The sequence below is a fragment of the Dromiciops gliroides genome, chromosome 1, assembly GCF_019393635.1.
Source record: "Dromiciops gliroides isolate mDroGli1 chromosome 1, mDroGli1.pri, whole genome shotgun sequence".
Lineage (NCBI taxonomy): Eukaryota > Metazoa > Chordata > Mammalia > Microbiotheria > Microbiotheriidae > Dromiciops > Dromiciops gliroides.
Genome location: NC_057861.1, coordinates 62,802,439 through 62,830,264, shown reverse-complemented (window position 1 = coordinate 62,830,264; position 27,826 = coordinate 62,802,439). Strand labels below are relative to the sequence as shown.

Genomic DNA, 27,826 nt, shown 5'->3' with positions numbered 1-27,826 from the left:
TCCTGTTGATTTGTTGACTGCCTGGTTTTATTTCTACATATGCAGCCTACTACTGGGATACACTGCCCCTGCCATTCTGGAGAAAGGGGCTTGGTAGGAGTAAGCTCTTAAGGAGTGCTTGTTGGCTGACCAACTTGAGCCGAGCCTTAAAGGAGAGGTAGGATTTAGTTAAGTGGAGAGGTTGGCAAAGGAGACAAGCTAGCTATGGGCCCGATTCCTGGTCGTAGGATGGACTCAAGGCAATCCGAGAAAGGTTTGAAGATTATGTGTTACTAGCCTTTCGTGGCAACGTACCTTTCCCAGAAGTAAGTTTCCTTAGCACTTTGCAATTCACGAAATATTTTTCTCATATGACCTCTGAGAGTTAGAGAATCAATAACCCCAATCCCCATTTTTACAGAGGATACAGAATCTAATCTAACAATGATCATTTTTATTTATTTTTTTTTTTTAGTGAGGCAATTGAGGTTAAGTGACTTGCCCAGGGTCACACAGCTAGTGTTAGGTGTCTGAGGCTGGATTTGAACTCAGGTAGTCCTGACTCCAGGGTCGGTGCTAACGATGATCATTTTTAAAGATCTACCATGTGCCAGACACCATGCTAAGCACTGGGGATACAAACCCCCAAATCAAACCATCTCAGCCCTCTCAAGGAACTTACATTCTATCGTGGGAGACGACATAAACAGAAGAGATATGAGGTGGGGATTGAGGACAGTACTAGCTGCTGGGGAATGAGGAAAAGATTTAATGAAGAATGTGGCCCTTGAGCTGAGCGATAAGAAGAGAGGCCATTCCAACCACAGGGGCTACCAGTGAAAAGACACAGAGAACATGAAGAGCCACGTATGAGGCACGATCAAAAGGCCAGTTTGACTAAACCATGGAGTGCATGAAGCAAAGTGTCATGAGTTAAGTGGGAGTAAACTCGAATAAGATTAGAAAGTCAGAGGGCAGCTAGGTGGCGCAGTAGATAAAGCACCGGCCCTGGATTCAGGAGTACCTGAGTTCAAATCCGACCTCAGACACTTGACACTTACTAGCTGTGTGACCCTGGGCAAGTCACTTAACCCCAATTGCCTCACTAAAAAAAAAAGATTAGAAAGTCAGGTTCTGGCCAGATTGTGATATAAAAAAGAAAAAAGTAGATCAGTATCACTTCCTCCACCTTTTAAAGGATTAAATTGTCATTAAGGAAAAGCATAAATTTATTGGCTATTCTGTTTTTGGTAGAGAAAAAAATAAAAGCAGCAGAAAAAAATGTCTGGGTTGTTGAAATCCCCCTCTGCTACTAGAGTATGCTTGCATATAAGATCTGTGATCTCGTTTCCAAATTCCTCATATAATGGTGATGGTTCTGATGGTGATGATGGCGATAGCTGATGTGTAGGGTTTATTGGGTGTTAAGTACTTTACAATTATCATCTCATCTGATTCCCTACAACAACCCTGTGAAAGGGCTAAAATTCTAGCTATATTGTCTAAAATATCTAATGAGTGGTTGCCAATAAATTATAAGCTTTAGCAAGAGTTAGACTTTTAAGCATTTATTAAGGAGAATAAGAATTTGGTGAAGAGAAAGAGAAAGGCCTAGATTAATCTATTAAAGGGAGAGCACATTTCTAGCTGCCTTCTCCACCACAGTCCTCAGGAAAGAAAGCGAGTCAGCATGCCAGCCTCCCTCTTCTTCCTCCCACAAGGCAGCATCAGGAATGACGCCCAAGAAAAGCCGCATGGTCCTGCCTTCAAAGGCCTTCTCCTCATGGCGGAGCTTTTCTACAGTAAATCTCCAGCAGGTGGCGTTATTCCAATCGTTACACCTGGCAGGTGGGTGCTATTATTATCCCCATTTTACAGATGAAAAAACTAAGTCAAACAGAGGTTAAATGACTTGTCCAGGGTCACACAGCTAGTAAGTGTCTGAGGCTGCATTTGAACTCAGCCAGAAAATAGCTGAATATCTTAGAGGTCATCCGATCCACCCATACATGCAATAAAGGAAAATCTACTACTATGAATTCCACTTTGGGATGGTTCTAATCTGGGTTCCTGGCTACATAGCAGGTGCTTAATGGAGCTAATTGACTAACTGACTAGTTGTGGCCCACTCTGTCCTTACATTACGCCAATTCTTGCTTCTTCAACAAGTCTCACCCCTAGCTTCTATTTCTCTGCCTTTGGGGCCATGCAGAGTAAAGCTGATCCTTTTTCTTCTTGACAGTCCTTTGAAGTACTGGAAGCTAGAAACCATCCCCAGTTCCTTCAGCTGATTGATTTCAGGATGGCACATTCTCTCACCATCATGTTGGCTCTCTTTTGGGTGTCCTCTATCTTGTCTCCATCTTTACATGTTTCCTTTTCCATCAGTCCTTTCAGGACTGAATACCGTACCCCAAGATGTGGCCTGGTGATGAGAGAAGATTATCATCTCCCTTATTCTAGGTATCAGGCATTTCCTAATGCAACCTAGGATATCATTAGCTTTGGGGGGGGGGGGACAGGGAAATGAAGGTAAAGTGACTTGCCCAGGGTCACACAGCTAGTACATGTCCAGTGTCTGAGACCAGATTTGAACTCAGGTCCTCCTGAATCCGGGGCTGGTGCTTTATCCACTTCACCACCTAGCTGCCCTCATTAGCTTTTTTTAAGGCTGCCATGTCACACTATTAACTTAGACTGAGCTGACAGTCCACTAAAAACCCCCATGTTTTTATCAGAGAAATCATTGCCTATTCACTCCCCTCCAATTTTATTTCTGAACTCTACATCTTTATTACATTTTCACCTTCCCCTCTGCCCATCATTCTAACCAGTTGAGATTCATTTGGATCTAGACTCTACCAAATTAACCATCATATTCACATATTAACCATCCTCCAGAATTCATGACCAAGTGGGCAAATCCATTGAGAAGAAAAGTAAATAGCACAGGGGCAAAGAAATCCCTGGTAGGCTGCTGGAGATTATTCCTCCTCCCCCTTCTATTGATCCATTAATGACTACTCTGGCTGTAGTCATCTAACCAGTTTCAAATCCTCCTGACCTACTATCATCTGTCTCCTTTCTCACCATGTTATCCATTAATACTCCATGAGAAACTTTGTCCAAAGATTTGCTGAAATCTAAGTAAACTATGTCTACAGCATTCCACTGATCTACTGCTCCACATTTTCTTTTTTTTTTTTTGGTCAGGGCAATGGGGGTAAAGTGACTTGCCCAGGGTCACACAGCTAGTAAGTATCAAGTGTCTGAGGATGGATTTGAACTCAGGTCCTCCTGAATCCAGGGCTGGTGCTCTATCCACTGCACCACCTAGCTGCCCCCTCCACATATTCAAGAAAGAAAATTAAGTCAGCCTGGCATTACCTGTTTTTGATAAAGCCATGTTGGATTTTAGTGATCATTACCTTTCTTTCTAATACTCACAAAGTTTGAGGGTTTGATGGCTCAGAGTGAATGCAAATATAAATTGTTTTCTGTTCTGGCCAGAAGCTCTAAGGGTCTTCCTCTCTCAGACTGATTCTTTTGAAAAGGCCAACTAGGTCATCTTTTGTCTCATTTCTTACCTAGCCTCCAATCACTGAATGGATGTTGCCTCAGACAAACTGAGATCTGGGAAAGACCTTAGTTTCAAAAGGCCGAGGTCCCCCACTGCACCCTGGGCCATAGCCAGTTGTCTTGATTTATATCTTGCCACTGGACTCTGATGACTCTGGAAGAGAAAGTGAGACTGATGACTTCGAACAGCTCTACCTCACTTAAACCCAGTTCACTTGCAAGTCAAGATATCCCCCTCCTGATGTCATTTGTCCTCTTCAAGAATGAAGGACAAACAACAACAACACTCACAAGACATCTCATTAATCTGTTCTAGCATTTTGCCAGGATTCAGTCAAGTTCACTCATCAATAGTTTCCAAACTGCACCTTCTTCCCTCTTAAGAAAAGGGAGATGGGCAGCTAGGTGACATAGTGGATAAAGCACTGGCCTTGGATTCAGGAGGACCTGAGTTCAAATCCAGCCTCAGACACTTGACATTTACTAGCTGTGTGACCCTGGGCAAGTCACTTAACCCTCATTGTCCCGGAAGAAGAAGAAGAAGAAGAAGAAGAAGAAGAAGAAGAAGAAGAAGAAGAAGAAGAAGAAGAAGAAGAAGAAGAAGAAGAAGAAGAAGAAGAAGAAGAAGAAGGAGGAGGAGGAGGAGGAGGAGGAGGAGGAGGAGGAGGAGGAGGAGGAGGAGGAGGAGGAGGAGGAGGAGGAGAAGAAAAAGAAAAGGGAGATGTTTGCCTCTTTAGCCCTGGAGTAGTACCTCTCCCATTTCTGAAGATCTCTCAGAGGTCAGCCACAGCAGTTCAACCATCATACCTCCTGCTTTCAGGACACAAGGATGTAATTTGTCTGAGCCTGGTGACTGGAACTCTGCCTATCTCCTTCCTTACATTGAGCTCCTACTCCCTGCTGCTAATTTTGTTCTGAACTTCCTGTCCAAAGATCATTCTCCCCAGGAAGGAAACAAGAAAAATAAGGGTTGAGCAGTTCAGCCTTCTCTACCATACCATCCAGCCTAAGCAGAAGTCCTATTCCTTCTTTGAGCCTTCTCATGCCCCAACCTAACTTTTGTTTCCTTTTTAGCATCCATTGCCAGCTTCCATATTCCTGATTCGTAAAGGACCATGCTACACTTTTGTATTCTTTGGCTGTAATTTGTCCTTCCTTCTGGTTGTTGTTGTTTTCAGTTGTGTCTGACTCTTCATGACCCCATTTGGGATTTTCTTGGCCATTTCCTTCTCCAGCTCATTTTACAGATGAGGAAATAGGGGCAGAGTTACGTGACTTGCCCAGGGTCACACAGCTAGTAAGTGTCTGAGGTCTGATTTGAAATCAGGAAGAAGAGTCTTCCTGACTCTAGGCCTGGCATGTTACCCAGTGGACCACCTAACTGCCTTCCTTCATATAGACATGTGTTTTTAATATCTGAGTTGGTTGATGGGTTTCCTGTGAATCACTGCTGGCCTTTTTAGCCAGCTCCCCCTTTTCCTCTCTCATAAGAATCATTTCTGCTTAGGTCTTTAGAATTTCATTTTCAAGAGCTTCCCATTCCCCTTGAGCTGACTTTCCCCCGCAAAAATGACCTCCCTGTGCTTTCTCTGAATCCCTTGAAGTCAGTTCTCACAAAATCTAAGGTGCCTGGGAGATTATATGTGGCTTTCTCCTTTATCAAGAATTCTTTCATGAAGGGGTCACTCGGGGGCAGCTAGGTGGTCAGTGGATAGAGCACCGGCCCTGGAGTCAGGAGTACCTGAGTTCAAATCTGGCCTCAGACACTTGACACTTATTAGCTGTGTGACCCTGGGCAAGTCACTTAACCCCAATTGCCTCACTAAAAAAAAAAAAAATGAAGGGGTCACTCCATCCCCACCCCACCCCCAACGAGGTCCTTGTCATTTCTATTTATCAGTTCTTCTGTTTTGTTCAGTATCAGGTTCAGAATATCAATACCACTTCCTCCACCTTTGAAAAGATTAAATTGTCATTAAAGAAAACCACAAATCTATCAGTTATTCTGCTTTGGGCACGCACAAAAAAAAAAAGCAGAAGATATTTGGATTTTTGAAATCCCCCTTTACTCCTATCTGCTTGCATGATAGGAGATTCATGATTTCTTTTCCAAATTCCTCATCTACTAATAATAGCAGCTAACATTTATATGGGGTTTACCACATGCTAAGCACTTAACAGTTATTATCTCACAACAATCCTGGTAGGTAGGTGCTATTATTATCTCCATTTTACAGATGAGAAAACTAAAGGGGAGCTTAAATGACTTACCCAAGGTCACATAGCTAGTAAGTGTCTGTGGCTGGATTTGAACTCAGGTCTTCCCAGCCCCAGTTCCAGTGCCCTATGCACTGTGGTGCCCCATAAACATCCTTTTGTCTAGCCTCTTCTGTCAGGTCTCTAAGATCATGGGTTGTAAAGAAGGTGCTGACCTACATTGGTAACTCACCCCGGAACCCCCAATGCCAATGAAATCACAGGTTCAGTCCCTATCCCCAGTGTTGCATACTAGTGTGAAAAAATTAGTAATAATTGGGTGTTTTGGGGTTCTATGAGACCCAGAGAGCCTGGCCAGACCTTTCTTGGGGCCAGCCCAGAGTCAGGAGAATTTCAAAGGAAATGTGGTTGGACCTTGGACTGTGAATAGGGATTAAAACCACACCTACCTAGGGGCAGCCAGGTGGCGCAGTGGATGGAGCATATCAAACCATTTCAAACCCACAGACCAAATGTTGTACTGTTTGTGTGTGTGTTTTTTTAATTAAAATATATTAAAGATTAAATAAAACATGAAAAAAAAACTTAACCCCAATTGTCTCACCAAAAAAAAAAAGTAAAGTGACTTGCCCAGGATCACACAGATATTAGGTGACTGAAACTGGATTCAAACTCAAGTCTTTCTGACTCCAAGTTCAGTGTTCTAACCACTGTACCACCTGACCATGAATTGTATAGACCAGTAAACACAAGCTGAATTCCAGAACACTATGGAGTTCAGTCTTTATATTTCTTTCTCCTGGATTCTATGACAATAACTTGTTGTTTAGCCATTCAGTTGGGTCTGACTCTTCATGATCCTCCTGTGGACCACAGCACACCAATACTTATCCATGAGGTTTTCTTGGCAAAGATACTAGAGTGGTTTGCCATTTCCTTCTCCAGTGAATGAAGGTAAACAGAGGTTAAGTGATTTGTCCAAGGTCACACACCCAGTAAGCATCTGAGGCTGGATTTGAACTCAGGTCTTCCTGACTCCAAGCCCAGCTCTCTATCCACCAAGCCACTCAGCTGCCTCATGACAATAACTGAATCCTTTCGAACATTGTCCTTGAGCCTTTGATTAACGCGATTCATCTTTCACTTATAGAAGATCATTATGAAGGGCAGCTAGGTGGCGCAATGGATAAAGCACTGGCCCTGGATTCAGGAGAACCAGAGTTCAAATCTGAACTCAGACACTTGACACTTACTAGCTGTGTGACCCTTTGCAAGTCACTTAACCCTCATTGCCTCACACAAAAAAAAAAAAAAGAAAGAAAAAAAAAAGAATAAGGTATAGAAGATCATTACTAGGTCAATTAGGTCAACCAGTCAAGTTAGCTAGCCTAGCACATTCCTAACTGTTGGCTTTGTCCCTCAGTGGGGATGGGAGAGCAAATGCCTGGGTGGAATTCCCCCATTGGCCAAATAGAACACTGGAATACTACCCGCCCTCTGTAAAAGAATGTCTATGATAAACATTGAATATATTGCAAAGCCATGGTTTGGGCCAACCAATACAGCTGCCTTCTCCCCCTCCCCTTCCTTTTTAGTCGGAAGCCCTCTATATTAGGATCCCAGGACTTTAGTAGACCTAGTCAGCCCAGCTGGGTGACTGCCTATAGCAAACTATAGCTGCATGCCCAGGAAGTTTTCTCTGAGATATAGTATCTCTATAATTGATCTACATGGTGCAGTGGAAAGCTCGCTGGTCTGAGTCAGGAAAATGGAGTTCTAGCCCCGCTTCTGTCCCATGACCCCATTGTGGGACTTTCATTTACTTTTGGGGGGGAGGGGGGCAATGAGGGTTAAGTGACTTGTCCAAGGTCACACAGCTAGTAAGTGTCAAGTGTTTGAGGCTGCATCTGAACTCAGGTCCTCCTGAATCTGGGGGTTGGTGTTTTATCTGCTGCACCACCTAGCTGCCCCCTTCCACTGTAGGACTTTGACCAAATCTCTTCCACTTTCTAGGCTTCATCTGTCAAATTAAGTGATTGGATGAATTGGTCTCTAATTGGTCTTCCATTAGAAGGTCACCTCCTTCAGGGCAGAGAATGCCTTACTTTTCTCATTTTCTTTCCAATGTTTAGCAGTGCTTTGCACAGAGCACTGAATAAAACTTGATTCATTCATCCATTACTTCATTCATTCTTCCATCTCCAAGATTCTAGTTCCATTAATGTTAGAAGCAACCAGGTGACATAGTGGATAGTGGAATCTGGGATGACTACCTAGGAATACTCTATTGGGGATTGCTAGAACATCAGCCCGGCCATGGGAGTGCCTACTCTAAGATACTGGTGAGCTAAGTATCCCTCCAGTGCTCCAGGAATGACTTGGAGTGAGGAAGACCTGACCTCAAATCCTACTTCAGACACAGTGTGGTCCTAGACAAATTACTTAGCCTCTCTGTGCCTCAGTTTCCACATATGCAAAATGAGGGGGTTAAACTCAATGGTCCCTTCCACCACTAAAAATAGGGTCCTATGTTATAGTTTCCAGACACCTGACCGTCTCATATACTATTCAGCTTGTTGACACCCCTCCTAAAATTTGGCATGCAGGCTGAAATGCAAGACAAAGTAGTGGAAGATTCCAGGAGATTCAGGAGTTTATTTTTTTTAAAAGAACAGGGTAAGATGAAGAAGGTAGTCAAAGAGGTCCCCTGACTTCAGCAGAGGGAGGTAGAGCATAGCATGTAAGCTGAGCCCTGCAGGACATGGTGCCCAGAAAGCTAGTACAAGGGCTCCCAGACCTGAGGTAAGAGCACTTTCAGTAGCTAGAATGGAAGCCAGCCAGAAGCAGCCACCAGGGAAAGTTATTGAAGAGAAGCCTGTCTTCAGATATTTCAAGGGGTCCACGTGAGAAAGAGAAACTTGTTTTGCTTGGCCAGATAAAAACAATCTGGGGAAATGACAGTCAAATTTCCTGCTCAATCTAAGGGAAAATGTCCTTCCTTCAACAAACATTTATTAATTGGCCTACTATGTGCAGAGCATTGTGCTAGTCACTGGGGATACAAATATAATGAGGACTAGAGCATGCAAAAAGTCCATTAGCAGGCTCAGCTCATGCAAATTCCCCATGAAAGAAAGAACAAAGAGACTGCTTCTGGGGGAGTTGTAATGACTGCAATGGACATGCCTAGGAAAGACCTTGGAGCATGTGTAGATATTCTGTAACAGGTTGCTGTCAGCTAAACATGTGGTTAGAAGCCTTTTCTTTTTGTTTGTTTATTTTGTTTGTTGTTTTTGCAAGGCAATGAGGGTTAAGTGACTTGCCCAGGGTCACACAGCTAGTAAGTGTCAAATGTCTGAGGCCACATTTGAACTCAGCTCCTCCTGAATCCAGGGCCGGTGCTTTATCCATTGCACCCACAGAACTCTTTTCAATTGGCTATGTAGCAGAAACCAGGAGTAACATTCCAAAAGACACCAGTGACCAGAGCCCAGGTCATTCTATTTGGCTACTCACTCTTGGATTGATACCTTTGCTGATGGCATCCAGAGAGAGACAATGCTGTAACAGGACAGGCCTTAGGCCTTCTCTCCCACTGAGGCAGATGCAGTGCCCTTTTGAAATGGGCCTTGGTCCCCTTACCTCTGTTTGTTCATTTCTGTTTTACATAGAGATTAATCTGGGGGCTCCGATCTTGTGAGTCTTGAAAGATCAAGAGAGTCTGGGAGTCTCCAAATCTGTGCTAGCATCAACAGCCAATTCAGCATCAGTGCACTGAGAGCAAGGAATGACTTTCTAGGGTAATCTTCAGGGCCCAGCCCAACAATAGATGAGGACTTGTCCAAGTCATGCCACATTTGGACGTGAACTTGGTGGGACCAATGCTATGTAGAAACTGCTAAGTTTGAGCCCATTCTCCCAGAAACTGAGGTAGGATGGGGAGACTGCCCCTCAAGTGTTGAGAAATGTTTGTGCTTCTGTTCTTGCTATGTGTTTGTTTTTGGTTTTTTATTTTGTTTTTGGTTTTGGTTTTTTTTGTTGTTTTTTTTTGCAGGGCAATGGGGGTTAAGTGACTTGCCCATGGTCACACAGCTAGTAAGTGTCAAGTGTCTGAGGCCGGATTTGAACTCAGGTACTCCTGAATCCAGAGCCAGTGCTTTATCCACTGCTCCACCTAGCCACCCCCTTTGCTATGTGTTTGAAGTAAATATCTCTCTATAAAAAAACTACTTAATGTTAAGTGCTTAAATGGAATGGGGATGCTATGAACACCTAACAGTGGGCGGAACACAACCAATGGAGGCTTAAGCTAATAACATTAGAGAAGAAACACCTCCCAAAACCCTTCAAGCAATGTTTTAGAACCCTGAGACAGGAATGTAGCTGGCCTGGTTCTGGGAAAGTCAGACAGAGCATACTTGCTATGCAACTTAGATATGGCATGATCTCAATACTCTGTAACTTGTTGGTTGCTCTCTTCTGTAGGGACTCCAGCTTATCCATGTCCTTGCTAAAATGTAGCACCCAGAACTGAATATAATACTCTAGATTTGATTGTTCAGGGCAGAGTAATGTGGAACCATAACCCCTCTATAGCCCTGGACACTATGTATCACTTAATGTAGCCCAAAGTCATGTTAGCGTTGGGGACTGCCATATCAGCACTATTGATTCATATTGAGTTGGCAGTCCATGGAAATTACTAGCTCTTTTTCATATGACCCAATGTCTAGCTATATTTCTTCATCTTGTGATGTGGACTTTTTGAGACCAAGTGTAATACTTTACATTTATTCCTATTTAATTTCAATTTACTCAATTTAACCCAACAGCATAAACTGTCAGCATTTTTTTTTGGATACTGTCATCCAACATACCAGCTATGTCTCCCAACTCTGTGTTATCTGCAAATTTTTTTTGTGTGTGTGAGGCAATTGGGGTTCAGTGACTTGCCCAGGGTCACACAGCTAGTGTTAAATGTCTGAGGCCGGATTCTAACTCAGGTATTCCTGAATCCAGGGCCGGTGCTCTATCCACTGCGCCATCTAGCTGCCCCTGCAAATTTGATAAGCAAATCATCTGTGCTTTTACCAGAGTTAGAATATAAAAATGTTAAATAGCATAAGGTCAAGAAAAAATCCCTGGAAAGACTTACATGAACAGATGCTGAGTGAAGTGAGCAGAACCAAGAGAACATTGTACACATTAACAGCAACATTGTGTGATGATCAACTGTGATAGACTTAGCTCTTCTCAGCAATACAATGATCCAAGACAATTCCAAGATTCATGATGAAAAATGCTCTCCACCTCCAGAGAAAGAACTATGGAGTCTGAAAGCAGATTGAAGCATACTATTCTGACTTAATTTTTTTCATGTTTTTTTCCTTTTGCTATGTTTCTTCTTTCACAACATGACTAATATGGAAATGTTTTATTGCACATACATAATCTATATCAAATTGTTTGCCATTTTGAGGAGAGGGAGGAGAAGGAGGAAGGGAGAAAAATTTGGAACTCAAAATTTTTTTAAAAGAATGTTAAAAATTGTTATTATTACATATAATTGGAAAAAATAAAATACTATTTAAAGAAAAAGAAAGAATAGATCCTGGGGACAGCTAGGTGGCACAGAGGATAAAGCACTGGCCCCAGATTCAGGAGGACCTGAGTTCAAATCCAGCTGCAGACACTTGATACTTACTTACTAACTATGTGACCCTGGGCAAGTCACTTAACCCTTGTTGCCCTGAAAAAAAAGGAAAAAAGAAAAGAAAAGAAAGAAAAGATTCATGGGGTACTCCACTAAAGACTTTCTTCCAAGTTGACATAAAACCATTGATGACTATTCTTTGGGTTGGAAAAGGAAGAGTCTGTATGGAAAGACACCACTTAGAAGATTATTGCAACAGTGAAGAAGAAAAGTGATGAGGCCTAAGACCTAAGATGGGAATTCTATAAGTGGAGGAAAGGGGACCTATACAAGAAAATTGAGTAGCTAAAATTAACAGAACCTACCAACCCACTGGATATGAATAGTGAAGGGAGAGTGAAGAATCAAAGATTTCTACAAGTTATCAAGCCTGGGTACCTGGGAGAATCATAAGTTCATACATTTGGAGCTAGAAATAACCATGGAGGGCACCTCATCCACCTCCCTAATTTTACAGATGAGGAAACTGAGGCCCAAAGAGGTTAAGTGACTTGTCCAAGGTCACACAGGTAGTGTCAGAGGCCAGGTTTTAACTCAGGCCTCATGACTCCAAATTTAGAATCCTTTCCACTATGCCACATTTCTGCCCAATGGGGATGCCGTCAGGAGAAACAGGGGAAAAGTGACATTAGGAGGATCAGATTTAGAGAAGAAGCCAATTAGTTCAAATTTGGACATATTGAGTTGGTATTGCAAAGGAATTATTGTTGTCGTTTAGTTGTTTCAGTCACACCCAACTCTTTGTGACCCCATTTGGGGTATTCTTGACAAAGATACCAGAGTGGTTTGCCATTTTCTTCTCCAGCTCATTTTACAGAAGAGGAAACTGAGGCAAACAGGGTTAAATGACTTGTCCATTGTCACACAACTTGTAAGTGTCTGAGGCTGAATTTGAATTCAGATCCTCCTGACTCCAGGACTGGTGCTCTATCTACTGCACCTCCCACATTGGGTTTTTTTTTGTTTTTTTTTTTTAGTGAGGCAATTGGGGTTAAGTGACTTGCCCAGGGTCACACAGCTAGTAAGTGTCAAGTGTCTGAGGCCGGATTTGAACTCAGGTCCTCCTGACTCCAGGGCCGGTGCTCTATCCACTGTGCCACCTAGCTGCCCCCCACATCGGGTTTTTAGCCTAGAGAAGAGAAGACCTGGGGGGAACATTACAGATGTGTTCAAGCATTCCAAGGGCTATCATATAGAATAGGGATCCAGGTTATCTATTGGCCCCAGAGGAGAGAATTAGGAAGTTTTAAAAGAGGCAAATGTCGGCTTGATTTGGCTAAAATCTGTCAGAACTGTCCCAGTCTAGAATGGGCTGTCTCAGGGCAGCTAGGTGGCACAGTGGATAGAGCACTGGCCTTGGAGTCAGGAGTACCTGAGTTCAAATCCGGCCTCAGACACTTAACACTTACTAGCTGTATGACCCTGGGCAAGTCACTTAACCTCAATTGCCTCACTAAAAAAAAAAAAAAATTAAAATAGAATGGGCTGCCTCAAGAGAGGGATGACCATCGGTTGGGTTCCTTTGGAGTCTAGATTGAACCATACCGTCTGTGAGTTCTCTTCTACTTTTAAATTCCGTGAATAGATTCCCTTCAAATGGATGACCACCTTTTTATAGGTTGGACTAACAAGGGCCCTCTGGGAGCCAAAGGTGGCAGAGCGGTTGGGAGGCTCTGAGTACCAGGAAGGAAAAGGAGCTTAGCTGGAGAAGGCCAAGGTCAAGTGTTCACCTCTTCTGCTGCTCCAAAAAGCCCTAGCTGGTCCTTGTGGGAGGACACTTACCTTTGGGAGCTGAAGTGCGAGTTAGACAAAAGGTTCATGTATATATGCATATATGTGTAGAATGTGTATATGTGTATACACTTAATGTATGTTCCCATTTTACAGGTGGTGAAACTGAGACCAACAGAGATGGGGAGGTATACGTGAGTACACACATGTGTACATGTGCATTTGAGTAGGGGGATGGGGGGGCTATTGAGGTGTGGATGAGGAAAAGAGGAAATCTTTGGTGGATCCCGATGTGGGAATCAAGTAGCAGCAACAGCAAGGCCGGAACTTTTCTAATTAGCCTTTTCCTGTTCTTAGTCCTTCCAGCAGGAGGCCAGACCGACCCAACTCCCCAGGAGGCTGCCTGTTTTTCCTTGTTACGAACATTTTGTTGACCTGGGAGAAGAACAACAGATTACAGCACCATCCTGCTCTCACACCCCAGCGCTGTGGAGAGGTTGACAGCTGTGGGTCCCATCCCAAACCCAGAGGTGTAAAAGGTATCACTCCGTCCCCCTTGGGGAGGGACAGAACTTGGCTTTATGGAAGCCATCTCGAAGGCCTCCGGCCTCTTCTAACCCAAGCTTTTGGCCAAGAGGACACCCCAGGGAGCCCTCTGCTTTAACTACCTCTTCCCCATCTGTGGCTTCACTACTACTAATAATAACTCAATTTCCTTTCACAATCCCCAAGATACAGGAAGAATAAAAAACCACAGCTGGATGGACATCCTGAGTTCTATTCTAATTTCAGATAATTTGACCTTTGGCAAAGTCTAATAAACAGTGTGACTACGTGGACCCCAAGGTCCCATCACATCCACCTTTTTTTTTTTGTATTTTAATTTATTTTGTTAAATATTTTCCCATACATTTTTTCCATAAATGCATTTTATTATTTTCCAGTTACATGTAGAGATAGTTTTCAACATTTTTTTTTATTGAGGCAATTTGGGGTTAAGTGACTTGCCCAGGGTCACACAGCTAGTGTTAAGTGTCTGAGGCTGGATTTGAACTCAGGTACTCCTGACTCCAGGGCCAGTGCTCTATCCACTGTGCCACCTAGCTGCCCCTCAACATTTGTTGTTGTTGGTTTTTTTTTTTTTTTAGTGAGGCAATTAGGGTTAAGTGACTTGCCCAGGGTCACACAGCTAGTAAGTGTTAAGTGTCTGAGGCCGGATTTGAACTCAGGTACTCCTGAATCCAGGGCCGGTGCTCTATCCACTGTGCCACCTAGCTGCCCCAACATTTGTTTTTTTGTTTGTTTGTTTGTTTTGTTGTTGTTGTTTTTTTTTTAGTGAGGCAATTGGGGTTAAGTGACTTGCCCGGGGTCACACAGCTAAACATTTGTTTTTATAAGATTTCTAGTTTCAATTTTTTCTCCTTCCCTCACCTCCTTCTCCCCTCCCCAAGACAGCAAGCAATCTGATATAGGTTATACATGTACAATCACATATATGGCATTAGTTGTGCTGTGCAAGAAGAATCAGAGCAAAAAGGAAAAACCTCAAAAAACAAAAACAATAGAAACAGTACGGTTCAATCTGCATCTAGATTCCATAGTTCTTTTTTTTTTTCTGGATTTGGAGAGCATTTTCCATCCTGAGTCCTTTGGAACTATCTTGAACCATTGTATTGCTGAGAAGAATCAAGTCTATCACAGTTGATCAACACATAATGTTGTTGATACTGTGTCCAATGTTCTCCTGGTTCTGCTCATCTCACTCAGCATCAGTTCATGCAAGTCCTTCCAGGTTTCTCTGAAATCTGCCTGCTCATCATTTCTTACAGCACAGTAGTATTCCATTACATTCATATACCACAACTTGTTCAGTCATTCCCCAATTGATGGGCATCCCCTCAATTTCCAATTCCTTGCCACCACAAAAAGAGCAGCTATAAATATTTTTGTACATGTGGGTCCTTTTCCCTTTTTTATGATCTTTAGGGAAAAGACCTAATAGTGGTATTCCTGGGTCAAAGGGTATGCACAGTGTGGTAAAATAATTTGGCAGACTGATTGGAATAGGCCACACCTGTCCTGTCCTGAGTGACATATGCTGCTGATGTCAGCAGGAGAAACCACTCTCCAATAGAGTTTGAAGGACCTCCCTTTTTGGGGGAGGGAGAATAAACAGTCACTGAGGGGAGCACACTCTCTTTCTGGTGGTGTGAGCTGCAGAAGCAGGCAGAGTTTCTTTCTTGGCAGTTTTGTTCTGAGGGCCCTGACTGCAAAGCCATTTCCCATTGAAGACCCCAGGTGGTGAGTTAACATAAGAGCCCTGCTCTTTTGAATTAACTGAACTGGAAGCAAGTTTGGGGATTGTATAGACTTAGGTTAGAGTTAGGAGGATTATCCATATTTCTTTTTCCCTATTCCCTTGTCTTTGATTTTTTAATTTCACCTTTGCTGTTTATTTTATTCCCATTAATAAAACCTGATTTGTTTGTGGAAAAGAGGCTGTTAGGCTCCTTTCTTATTGGCCTGGGTGAAACATCTAAAAAGACAGTTCAGAGGGGAGGGAGCTTTGGACCTAGAGGTCCCTCATTATTTCTGGGACCCCAATATTACAGTGAGCCACTCGATTAACTCTCCCTATATCAAATTTGGCCCCCACAACAGCTTTATAGCCCTTTGGGCATAGTTCCAAATTGCTCTCCAGAATGGTTGGATCAGTTCACAGCAATTTTTCCATAGCTTCTCCAACATTTATTATTTTCCTTTTTTGTCATATTAGCCAATTTGATAGGTGTCAGGTGGTACCTCAGAGTTGTTTTAATTTGCATTTCTCCAATCAATAGTGATTTAGAGCATTTTTTCATATGGCAATAGCTTTGATTTCTTCATCAAAAAACTGCCTATTCATATCCTTTGACCATTTCTCAATTGGGGAATGACTTGGATTCTTATAAATTTGATTTAGTTCCCCATATATTTTAGAAATGAGGCCTTTGTCAGAAATACTGGCTTTAAAAATTGTCCCAGCTTTCTGTCTCACTTCTAATTTTGGCTGCATTGCTTCAGTTTGTACAAAAACCTTTTAATTTAATGTAATCAAAATCATCTATTTTGCATTTCATAATATTCTCTATCTCTTGTTTGGTCATAAACTGTTCTTTTTTCCATAAATCTGAGAGGTAAACCATTCCTTCCTCTCCTAATTTACCTATTGTATCACCTTTTATGTCCAAATCATGTACCCATTTTGACCTTATTTTAGTATAAGGTACAAGAACCACATCCACCTTTTAATCCCCTGTACCACTATTATCTTTAAAGAATTGTATTTTTGACCCAAGGCTTCTCCCTCAAAGAGATGGAGAAGATAAGGAGTTATCTGACAGATAGAACGAGACTTAGGACATTCCAAGACAAACACATGCCTTAGATGAGTCTGCAAAACCTTCCCTCTTTTTAACACTAATGTCTTTGGAGATGGCAGATGTCTGTGAGTCATGGGACCCCGCATTCTATGAAGAATTGGAATTGATAGTCACCTAAAGGGCAACAGAGAAGTGCATTGTGGGTAGGCTGAAAGGCATTACAAATGAGGACTTATGTAAGAGGCCCCCAGGACATCTATGGGGGTTGACCCCTGATGGCAGAGTTATAGGAGTCCAGAGAGAAGTCATACAAGATTTGGAGACAAGGATAGGCTGACATTGAGATCATAGCTCCATTGGAGTATATTCCCATTTAGCAGGTGGAGAGACTGAGGCCAACTGAAGTGGCAGGCCTGAAGTTATACGCCATGTCCTTTAAAGAACTAGGTCTTGAGGCACAGCATCCTCACTTCGAGTCTAAATCCCTGCCCACAAGGTGATACAACTCTCCAGAGGGGACACATAGCATAGCAGAAATGGAGACCATGTCTTCTAGTAAGTTAGGAAGGAGGGAGCAGAAATCGAGGTAGGAGGAAGCCAAACAGTGACCACTGGGAGGAGACCTGACTTCCAAGTCTAGCGTGCCTTTGTCCCTAAGTGCTGGTGCTCACAATGGTGGGGCTGTGTCCATAACGAGATTATCCTGGGGCTCAGTTTCAGGTGGTGGCTGGATGAGTAAATCATCACAGAATCACAGATTACTGGATCTGAAGGGAGGCCTTCAGGCATCTAGTCCAAAATGACCCTTAGAAAAACCTCTACATGGCCCTCAACAAGCAGAAGAGCCTTTGTCCAATGGCCTACCATCCTCCAAGATCACCTCCAGCCCTGATGTGCTGTGCCCTCATGATACAAAAACATAATCAACATTAAAAGTTCCCTGCAAATTCAAGGGAGATGGAATGTTGAGTTCAAGGACCAGTATTTGGGGAACATATAATGCAGGAAGGGTAGCGATATGAAATGTCTGGGAAGTGGGCTAGAGTCTGGTTGTGGAGAGCTTTAAATGCCAAGCTGAGGGAGAGTTTATCATTTTATCCTAGTGACAATAGAGCTTCCATTGAAGGTTTTGACCGGAGGAGCGTGCTTTCAGATGATAACTTTGACAGCTAGGTCCCATTGGCTGCAATCCTTTGAACTGGGGCTCCAGGAACCTCATCATCCTACAAGATAGCATCAGCCTTAGCACTCACACTCCATCAGTACTCTCTGCCCTGGGGCCCCCTCTGTTTGGAGAGCAGAGCAAAGAACTCTACCCCAAACCCCCATTTAGGGAGGGTGCCCATGCCATCCATCTCTTCATCTTCCATCTGGCTGCATTCCTTTGGATTTCTCCATTGGGCCCTAGAACTAAGTACCTTGACTCTTCCTCTTCCCCTTAACACCCCTTCCATTTTGCAGCTTACTTTTATATGTCTTCTTCCTCTGTTAGATTGTAAGCTCCTTGAAAGCAAAGACTGTCTCTCTTTGCCTTATTTTAATTCCCAGCACTTAGCACAGTGCCTGACACTTAATAAATGTTTATTTACTTATTAAACAGCTAGATGGTGCAGTGGATAGAGTTCCTGGCTTGGAGTCAAGAAGACTCATCTCCCTGAGTTTGAATCTGGCCTCAGACACTTACTAGCTGTGTGATCCTGGGCAAGTCACTTGACCCTGTTGACTCGATTTCGTCATCTGTAAAAATGAGCTGAAGAAGGAAATGGCAAACTCCCTCCAGTATCTTTGCTAAGAAAACCCACAAAGAGTTGGGCATGACTGAAAACGACTGAACAACAACAAATGTTTATTGACTGACTCACTGGAAGATGAATTGGAAAGGGGACAGGCTGGAAGCAGGAAACCAATTAGATGCTATTGAAATAGTCCCAAAAAGAGGTGATAAAAGCCTAAACTGAGGTGGCGGATATGTGAACAGAGAGAAGGGGACAAATGTAAGAGAATTGTGGGAGTAGAACTGACAAGGCTTGGCAACAGATCAAAGAGGGAGATGAAATCATGGGTTTAAATTTGGCTATCTGTAAAGAGGATGGTTCCTTCAATAGAAATAGGGAACTTGGGAGCAGAAGTAGGTTTAAACAGGAAGAGTCTGAGTTCTATTTTGGATATGCTGAATGAAGGTAGGATGCCTGGTGGAGGTAACCTACAGACAGATGGTGATATGGGACTGGCATTCAAAAGAGAGATGGTATCTGAAGCAATGTGTGTGCCTGTTTGTGTATATTTACATATAAATTTGTGCATATATATATGAATGAGTGTTTTATGTATATGTGAATACATGTTATGTTGCATATGTATTGTATATATGGCACAATGTGTATCTCTCTCCGTGTGTGTGTGTGTGTGTGTGTATGCATGTGTGCGTGCGTGCTTGAGACCCATTCATATAGAAATGATAGGCGATCCCATGGGAAATTATGAAATCACTAATGTAAAGACAAAAAGATCCAGTACAGTGCCTTGGGGAGAGACCCACAGTTGGGCACAGGAATTGATAAAAATAACATCAAAGAAGACTAAAAAGGAACAGTCCAATAGACAGGAGAAGAGCCAAGAGAAAATTTCCCAAGATGAATCGATGCCTCAGACCTCGATTTCCCTCCTTGATTTAGTAGGAACAGTGTCTAGAATGGAGGAGGTGGCTGACCTGCTGTCCTCTGCACTTGTCAGGGATTGTGGTTATTATTGGATTCTGTTCTGGGTGCCATGTTATAGGGAAGACATTGACACTCTTTTCATTTCTCTTCAAATTTCCCATGGCTCTCCTCCAACCCCGCCCCAAGCTGCTCTCTCAGCTGAGAACCTTGCCTCATTGAAGCCCTTATCAGAGGGCTCTCTCATTCCCCCATTCCACATTTCACATGAGTCAGATACCTTCTGCCACCATTTCCTCCTTCACCCCTATCTCACATGAAGAGGTGGCCTTTCTCTTTGCCAAAGCAAACACAGCATGCACAAGTGATCCCCTTCTGTCCCATCTTTTCCACCAGGTTGCCCCCTCTATTATACCTACTTGGACTGATTTTCAATTGCTCCCAGCCTCCTGGCTGCTTCCTTACCACCTAGAAACATTCCAATGTCTCCCCCATCCTCAAAAAAAAAAAAAAAAAGCTCACTTGATCCATTTATTTCCACTAGCTATCATCTCCTGTCTCTCCCCGCTTTGGTGGCTAAACTGTTTGAAGAGAATGTTTGTAATTGGTGCCTCCTCTTCCTTTCTTCTCACTCTCAACTCTAGAGACAGTTAGGTGGAGGAGTATATTAGGCCTGGAGTTAAGAAGACCTGAGTATGGGGTAGCTAAGTGGTGCAGTGTTTAAGAACAAATTTTTTTTTTTAAGAGGCAATTGGGGTTAAATGACTTGCCCAGGGTCACACAGCCAGTAAGTGTTGTGTCTGAGGCTGGATTTGAACTCAGGTCCTCCTGAATCCAGGGCCAGTGCTTTAAACACTGCACCACTGGGGCAGCTAGGTGGCGCAGTGGATAGAGCACCGGCGCTGGAGTCAGGAGGACCTGAGTTCAAATCCAGCCTCAGACACTTGACACTTACTAACTGTGTGACCCTGGGCAAGTCACTTAACCCTCATTGCCCTGCAAAAAAAAAAAAGAAAAAAAGAAGGCCTGAGTTCAAATTTGACTTAGTTGTGTGACCCTAGGCACATCATTTAACCACTGTCTGCCTCAGTTTCCTCAACTATAAAATGGGAAAAATAATAGTACCTACCTCACAAAGTCTTTGCAAGGATCAAATGAGGTAATAGCTATAAAATGCCTATCACCATGCCTAGCATACAGTAGGGGCTTAATAAATGCTTGTTTCTTTTCTTATGGCATCTGAACTCATTGTTCAATTGAAACTGCTCTCTCCAAGTTATCCATGATCTCTTCATTGTCAAATTCAATGTCCTTAGCCCTCTTCTTCTTGACCTTTCTGCAGCCTTTGACATGATATGTCACAATCTTCAGATTTTCTTCTTTCTAGGTTCCTGTGACACTGATTCATCTGGCTCTCCTCCTACCTTTCCGGCTCCTCCTGCTCCTCAGTTTTCTTTGCTGGATCTTCATCTAAGCCACCTGTTAACCATAGGTGTCTCTCCCCCAAGGTTCTGTCCATCTTTGGGATCTTATCTGCTCCCATTGTTTAAATTATCCTTTCTATGCTGATGACTCTTAGGTCTACTTATCCAATAGTCCAAACCTCTTTCCTGAACCCCAGTCTTGCATTTCCAGTTGCCTACTGGACTTCTTGAACTATTATGTCCACAGGCTTCTTAAACTTAACACATGCAGATGGCCAACTGTGAAAGACAGTTATTCTCAGCAATACAATGATCCAAGACAATTCCAAAGGACTCATGATGAAAAATGTTCTCTGCCTCCAGAGAAAGAACTGAGGGAGTCTGAAAACATCCTATTTTCTTACCGCCTGTATTTTTTTTTCCATGTTCCCCTCGCTTTGATCTGTTTCTTCTTTCACAACATGACTAATATGGTAAAATGTTTTGAATGATTGCATATGTATAACCTATATCAAAGTGCTTACCCTCTCAGGGAGGGGGGAGATGAGGAAGGGAGAGAAAAAATTGGAACTCAAAATTTTCAAAAAATGAATGTTAAAAATTATCTTGACATGTAACTGGGGGAAAAATAAATATCATTTAAAACACTCGAGACAGCAATATTGTTTGATGAAGAACTTTGAATGACTTGACTGTTCTCAACAATATAATGATCTAAGACAATCCCAAAGGACTATTGATGAAACATACTATCCACCTCCAAAGAAAGAACTGATATTGATGGAACAGACCAAAGCCTGCTTTTTTCACTTTCTTTCATTTTTTTTTTCTTTTAATCAAGTTTTCTTGTACAAAATGACAAATATGGTCATGTTTTACATAAAAAAGAACATTAGATGGGCAGTAAAAAAATAAAGCATATGACAATCTGATAAAAAAGAATGTTCAAAATAAAAAAGTAGTTGAAATAACAAAAAAATTGAGAAATGTTAAATAAAATATATATTTTTTTTAATTTGAAAAAAAAAAAACACAGGGGGCGGCTAGGTGGTGCAGTGGATAAAGCACCGGTCCTGGATTCAGTAGTACCTGAGTTCAAATCCGGCCTCAGACACTTAACACTTACTAGCTGTGTGTCCCTGGGCAAGTCACTTAATCCCCATTGCCCCACAAAAACAAACAAACAAAAAAAACCCAACACCTCAACATGTCCAAAACTGAACTCTTCTTTCCCCTCAAACTATCTCCTCTTCCTAATTTCCCTATTATTATCACCATGCTTCTAGTCACCCAGGCTTGCAACCTAGGGGTCACCCTTAACTCTTCACCTCCCCCCATATCCAATCAGTTACCTTTGTTAATTCTATCTCTCACATACAACTCCCCTCCTCTGACACTGCCACCACCCTGATGCAGGCTCCCATCACCTAATAGCCTGCTGGTTGGTCTCCCTGCCTCAAGTCTCTTCCCATGCCAATCCTCTACTCAGCTGTCAAAGGGATCTTCTTAAATACAGTTCTGTCCATATCACATCCCCCCATTCATTCAACTTCAGAGGCTCCCTAGTGTCTTCAGGATCAGATAGAAAATCCTCTGTTTGACATTGAGAACCCTTCATAACCCAGCCCCTTCCTACCTTTCTCATCTTCTGACACATTATTCCGGCCCCCTCCCCACACACATATGGCCACATATCCTGTCATTCAGTGACAATGGGCTCCTTGCTTTTCTGCACACAAAACATTACTTCTCCTATCTCCAGGCTTCTTCACTGGCTGTCCTCCATGCCTGGAATTCTCTCCTTCCTCCTCTCTGCATTCTGGCTTCCCTTTAGTCTCACTAATGTCCCACTTTCAGAAAAAACAAAACAAAAAACCCAACCTTTCCCAATCCCCTTAATTTTACTGCCTTCATTCTGAGGTTCTACCCAACTTATCCTGTATGTATCTTGTTTATACACAGTCATTTACATATTGTCTCCCCCATTAGAATGAGAGCTACTGAGAGGAGCATTTATCTCTTCGTCATTTACCTTTTTTTGTGTGTCCCTAATGTGCTTAACACAGTGCCTGGCACATAGTAGGTGCTTAATAAATGCTAGTTGCCAGACTGACTGGCAAGTTCAATGGAATCCACAAGTGAAAGCATCCCATATAAGGATCTCTTGGAAAAACTGGGAATGTCTGGAAAGAGAAGGCTAAAAGGTCACATGATCATTGTCTTTAAATATCCAAAGGAGGGTCATAGAAAAGAGGCATTTGAATTTGTCTGATTGGCTCCAGATGGGAGAACTTAGAACAATGGATGGAAGTTACAGAGAAGAAGATTTTTGGCTTGATATAGCAAAAATGTATCCTAACAATCAGAGTTGTCCAAAAGTAGGATGTGTGGCTTTGGTCAGTAGCAAGTGCCTGATATCTGGGGGGTATTCAAGCAGGGACCAGATAATGAGTTCCCTGTTCTGAAAGTATTCAAGAAGAGGTTGAATGATGGTCGCAAACATTTTGCTCTTAAGGAGCTCCCAGTTTGGTGGGGGTGACACCCCCACAAGAATAAGAACTCACCTTAATAGAACTTGGTAATATTTTACAAAGTGTTTTCTTCACCACCACCACCTTATGTAATAGATAATGCATGTTTTCTCATCTCTGTTTTCAAGATAAGGAAATCAAGGCTCTAAGTTGAATAACTTGCCCAGGTTCATTAAAGCTAGTAGGCATCAGGGGTGGTATTGGAACTCCTAAGCCTCACATCTCCAAGTCCAGGAGTCTATCCTACAAGGCAGGGTAGGCAGAGGAAAGATGTCAGGGCAGGCTTCAGAGCTTGAGCTGAGCCCTGTAGGAAGGAGAAGACTGAAGAGGGAAAAAGGAAAGAAGGAAGAATAAGAGGAAAGATGGTGATGGCCAAGGCTGGGAGGTGGGAATGAGGCCAGCGTGTGAAGAGGGTTGTGAAGAATCATAGAAATCTTCCTTTCCCTAGTTCCCAAGTGGTGCAGGGATGAACGATGGCTCTTCCTCTCCTCTCCCTGCCCCCACCCCCATGCAGGTGTTTCTGGAAACAGCCCTGGATCATTTGTATGACCACACCTGGCTGCCCAGGAGGGACTTAGGGATAATTAGTGGGAGAGTAGGCTAGGCCACCTGAACCCCCACATCCAGCAGGAAGCACTGTTACTGGCAAAAAGATATGCGACTCAAAACTGATAAGAGAGATCACAGAATGTAATAAGCATTAAAAATAGAAAGATCTACCTGTAAGGTACTCTGAGAACTGTTCCTTCTGGTCCCATGGGGAACCTTTTATGCCTCAGGCCTGGGACATGCAAAGTGTACATGTATAAAAGTTGGCTTCAGAAAACAGAGACACTTTTGGAGTAATGATGTGTTCTGAGATATAAACTCACTCGGCTGACCCAGAGACTCTTGAGTCTCTCAAATCCCAAGAGCAAACCCACTGGAGATCAGGTAAAATGAGCAGCACCTCCCTAAGTGACAGACTACGTGGATCTCCCAAGAGGAAGGCTGTTCACTTTTTCCTTAAATCTTAGTTCAACTGCTCATTTCTTTTAAGACTTGTGAATCTGTGTGCTTATATATGGAGCTTGTGGCAGAGCTGTGACTTGAACCCAGGGTTCCTGTCTCCAAGGCTAGAGCTCTTCCCACTACAGAACCAACAGGGGAGCAGATAGGTGGCACAGTGGATAGAGCACTGGCCCTGGAGTCGGGAGTACCTGAGTTCAAATCTGGCCTCAGACACTCACATATACCTCGGAAGTATCAGAGCAGGAGAATGTCCCAAGTCCTAGCTCTTCCCCCCATATCACATTTTACCCCTTTCCCCTCAGGATAATTATAATATAATATACCTATACAAAGCACTTTAAGGTTTACAAAACACTTCCTATATGTTTTGTTTTGTCATTACGTAGGCACCAGGTTACAAAGTGGGTAGAGTGTTGTGCCAACCCCATAGGGTTGTTGTGAGGATCAAATGAGATAATATTTGTAAAGTGTGGCTGGCCCATAGAATGTACTATGTAATTGCTTATTCCTTTCCCCTTTCCTTACATATGTTATCTTATCTGACCCTAACAATCACTTGAAGGTTTTATCATTATTATCATTATTCCCATTTATAGCAGAGGAAACTGAGGCAGATAGGGTTGCACAGCTAGAAAGTGTCTGGAGCAGGATTTGAACTCCGGTCTTCCTGACTCCAAGCCTGGCTCCTTACCCATTGTGTCACTCAGCTACCAAGTATAATAGCTGAACTCCCCAAAAGATACAGGTGTCTGAAACAAGAAATGGAAAAGTAGGCTTCCTGGTGGAATAAAGATCACATAATGGGGCTGGAGAAATGGGCAGAAGAGTTGTGCTCACAGGGACTGCTCCCCATTGTCTTACTTAAAAGCTTAGTTGGGGGGCAGCTAGGTGGCGCAGTGGATAGAGCACTGGCCTTGGATTCAGGAGGACCTGAGTTCCAATCCAGCCTCAGACACTTGACACTAACTAGCTGTGTGACCCTGGGCAAGTCACTTAACCCTCACTGCCCCACCAAAAAAAAAAAAAAAAAGCTTAGTTGGAGTAATTTGAAGGAAGAGAAGGCTTCATGGAGGAGAAGGAGGCAGGAGAATCATGATCCCTAGTAGGTCTAACCCTCCTCTCATTCCTCCAGCCTGGATTCCTGTTTCTGCCCCAATGACCTCTCCATCTGATTCATGTCCAAAGCAACAGAATCTCTCCTTTCTTAGGAATATACGAATGGGCCCAGAGAAGAGGGTGGAAAACTCGAGCCAGAGTTTCTGGATGGGGCCCAGTGGAAGCAGGAGGAGGCCAGAGGCAGGGGAAATGGCAGCCAGGAAGGGGTAAGTGGGTCCCACTTAGGTAGAGGCCAGGCTGATCTTGCTGGGTTAAGACTAAGATTTGAATGTTTTGTCTCCCTCATTGATGGAGACTAGGAATAACTATGGGGGGACAGGGGAGGGGAGGGGATTCTCCTGGCTCACCAATACAGGCCCAGAGGGTGGATATTGCTTAGCCCTGCCACCCAGCAAGTCAGTGGCACCCACAGCTCTGTGGGGAAGCCAGGCCTCTGATTCCTGGGCTAGGACTCTATCTGCCACATAATTCTCTTCTCCCTGCCTCCTCTTACCCCTCCCCTCAGTTCCTGAAATGGGATGAGATCTTCTGTGATCTCTTCCCCTTTGGCATCTGTGTGTTCACAAATAGTTGGCAGCTTTCCCTCCTCTACCGCCCTTCCACCCCCACCCCAACCCTCCTGCCAATAGACCAGTTAGGTTAATCCTTCCTTACCACCCACTCTCCCACAATACATCCCTCATCCCCCTTCCAGAGAGTCTTTGTGGGTTGGAGGGACAGTAAGGAGAGAAGACAGGAAGACCTTAGGAAGGTTCTAGTTCCTGGGCCAGCTATGGTCCCATAATAAAATTTAATTTAATTTACAATACTCTGAGCAGGTCACAGACCAAGCTATAAGCTGGGGCTGAGCCTCTGACTCTGATCTTTGATTTAGCCACAACAAAGGACCAAGACTGATCCAGGAAGAATGAATTAGAGAGTGCGAATGACTCAGTGAAGAGGACCCCCCCCCCACTGTCAGGGGACAGTTCATAACTAGAGTCCTCAAAGGCTACATCAGAAATGCTGTCTTCACATATGAGTTTGAACATGTGTTCCTTACCCCATTGATTCAAGTATATAAGCTGAACCCCTACTACAAGATCACTTTGGAAGGCCGGGGGCACTGTCTTCAAGTACCTGAGGGAAGGGCTCCTATGAAGAAGAGGGCTGTCTTGTTCTGATGAACCCCAGAGGGCAGAACCAAGAAGGCATTTCCAGAGAAGCCGATTTCTTGGGGGTAAAGGGGATAGCTTCCTAACCATGAAAGCTTCCCATCGGGCAGCTAGATGGCGAAGTGGTTAAAGCACCGGCCCTGGATTCAGGAGGACCTGAGTTCAAATCCGACCTTAGACACTTACTAGCTGTGTGACCCTGGGCAAGTCACTTAACCCCAATTGCCTCACTAAAAAAAAAAAAAAAACAAATCTAGCTCTTCTCCTTATTAGTCAAGCACCCCCTGGAGAAGTCACTCCAGACCTGTTTCCTCATCTGTAAAACGTGGGGTGGGGGGGGTGAATTTAATGGTCTCCAAAGTCCCTTCTAGCTCTGACGCTGAGATTCTGTAATAGGCAGAACAGACTCACTTGCAAACTGCATTTGAATCAATCCAGAATTCTCAGCTTCCTAAGATTTTAGAATTCTTGAGTCCTAGACTCAGAGGCAGAAAGACCAGAAGGATCCCTGATGGCTCCATCAATCAATCGACAAGCATTGATAAGATACTTACTGTGTAACCAGGGGGCAAGAAAGGTAAAAACACAAAAAACAGCTCCTGGCCCCGAGGAGATCCTATACTAATGGAAGCAGCTAGTCCAGCCTCCAGCCCCCAACTCCCTAGAATGGGGGGGGGGAGAGGGGAGGAAGGGGCGGGGGAGAGACACGGGCAAAAAAATAAAAAGAAACAGGTTAACTCTCCATATGCCAAACCCTTTTGGGGGGAGCAGCCAAATCTCCTTTTTCACTCATTTCCCACCTAGGATAGCAGCCCTCCCACTCTTAAAGAAGGTAGAGACCACAGAAAGCGCCTCGGTTTTAGCAGTGGGGTCCCAGGGATCTCCGCCCATAGGATTTTCCCAGGAGGTCTTTGACAGGAGGTGGTGACAACAGTCCCAAGACTTGTTTTGGAGCCTTAAGCTGCCTCCCAAGCCTTCCAGCCAGTGCGCTCCCCCTCCCCCTCCGCCCCCCACCCCCACCCCCACCCCACCCCTGCTAAAAACTTCAGCCAAGTCTGGCCTGTCAGAGCCACCCAGATCATCAGTAACATCAAGGGCCGCAAGGGATGGGGGCCAGGAAGTTTTTCTGCCCTCTGATCCAGCCTCCTCCAAGCTCCTAGCTCGTGCAGAAATACAGGAAACCCGGGTTCTTCAATTCAGGGGCATTCGGGTAAATGTTTAAGAATCAGCTCTCCAAAAACCACATGACCTCCTTTTGACTTTAGTCTGAAGTATTACAATTTTCTCCATCACTTTCTTAAACCTATTCAATAAACAAAATAATCAATCAAGCACTGATTTCGCAGCCATTG

The 27,826-nt window shown here is 43.5% G+C and overlaps 1 long non-coding RNA gene across 1 annotated transcript; it reads right to left on the bottom strand.

Moving 5' to 3' along the window:
* Positions 1 to 1,896: 1,896 nt before the first annotated feature.
* Positions 1,897 to 27,084, bottom strand: LOC122734882. Its single transcript, XR_006354084.1, has 3 exons — positions 27,029 to 27,084; positions 3,567 to 3,712; positions 1,897 to 2,404 (listed from the first exon to the last, which is right to left on the bottom strand). It is a non-coding gene; the product is annotated as an uncharacterized LOC122734882 (long non-coding RNA).
* Between the last annotated feature and the right edge of the window lie 742 nt (positions 27,085 to 27,826).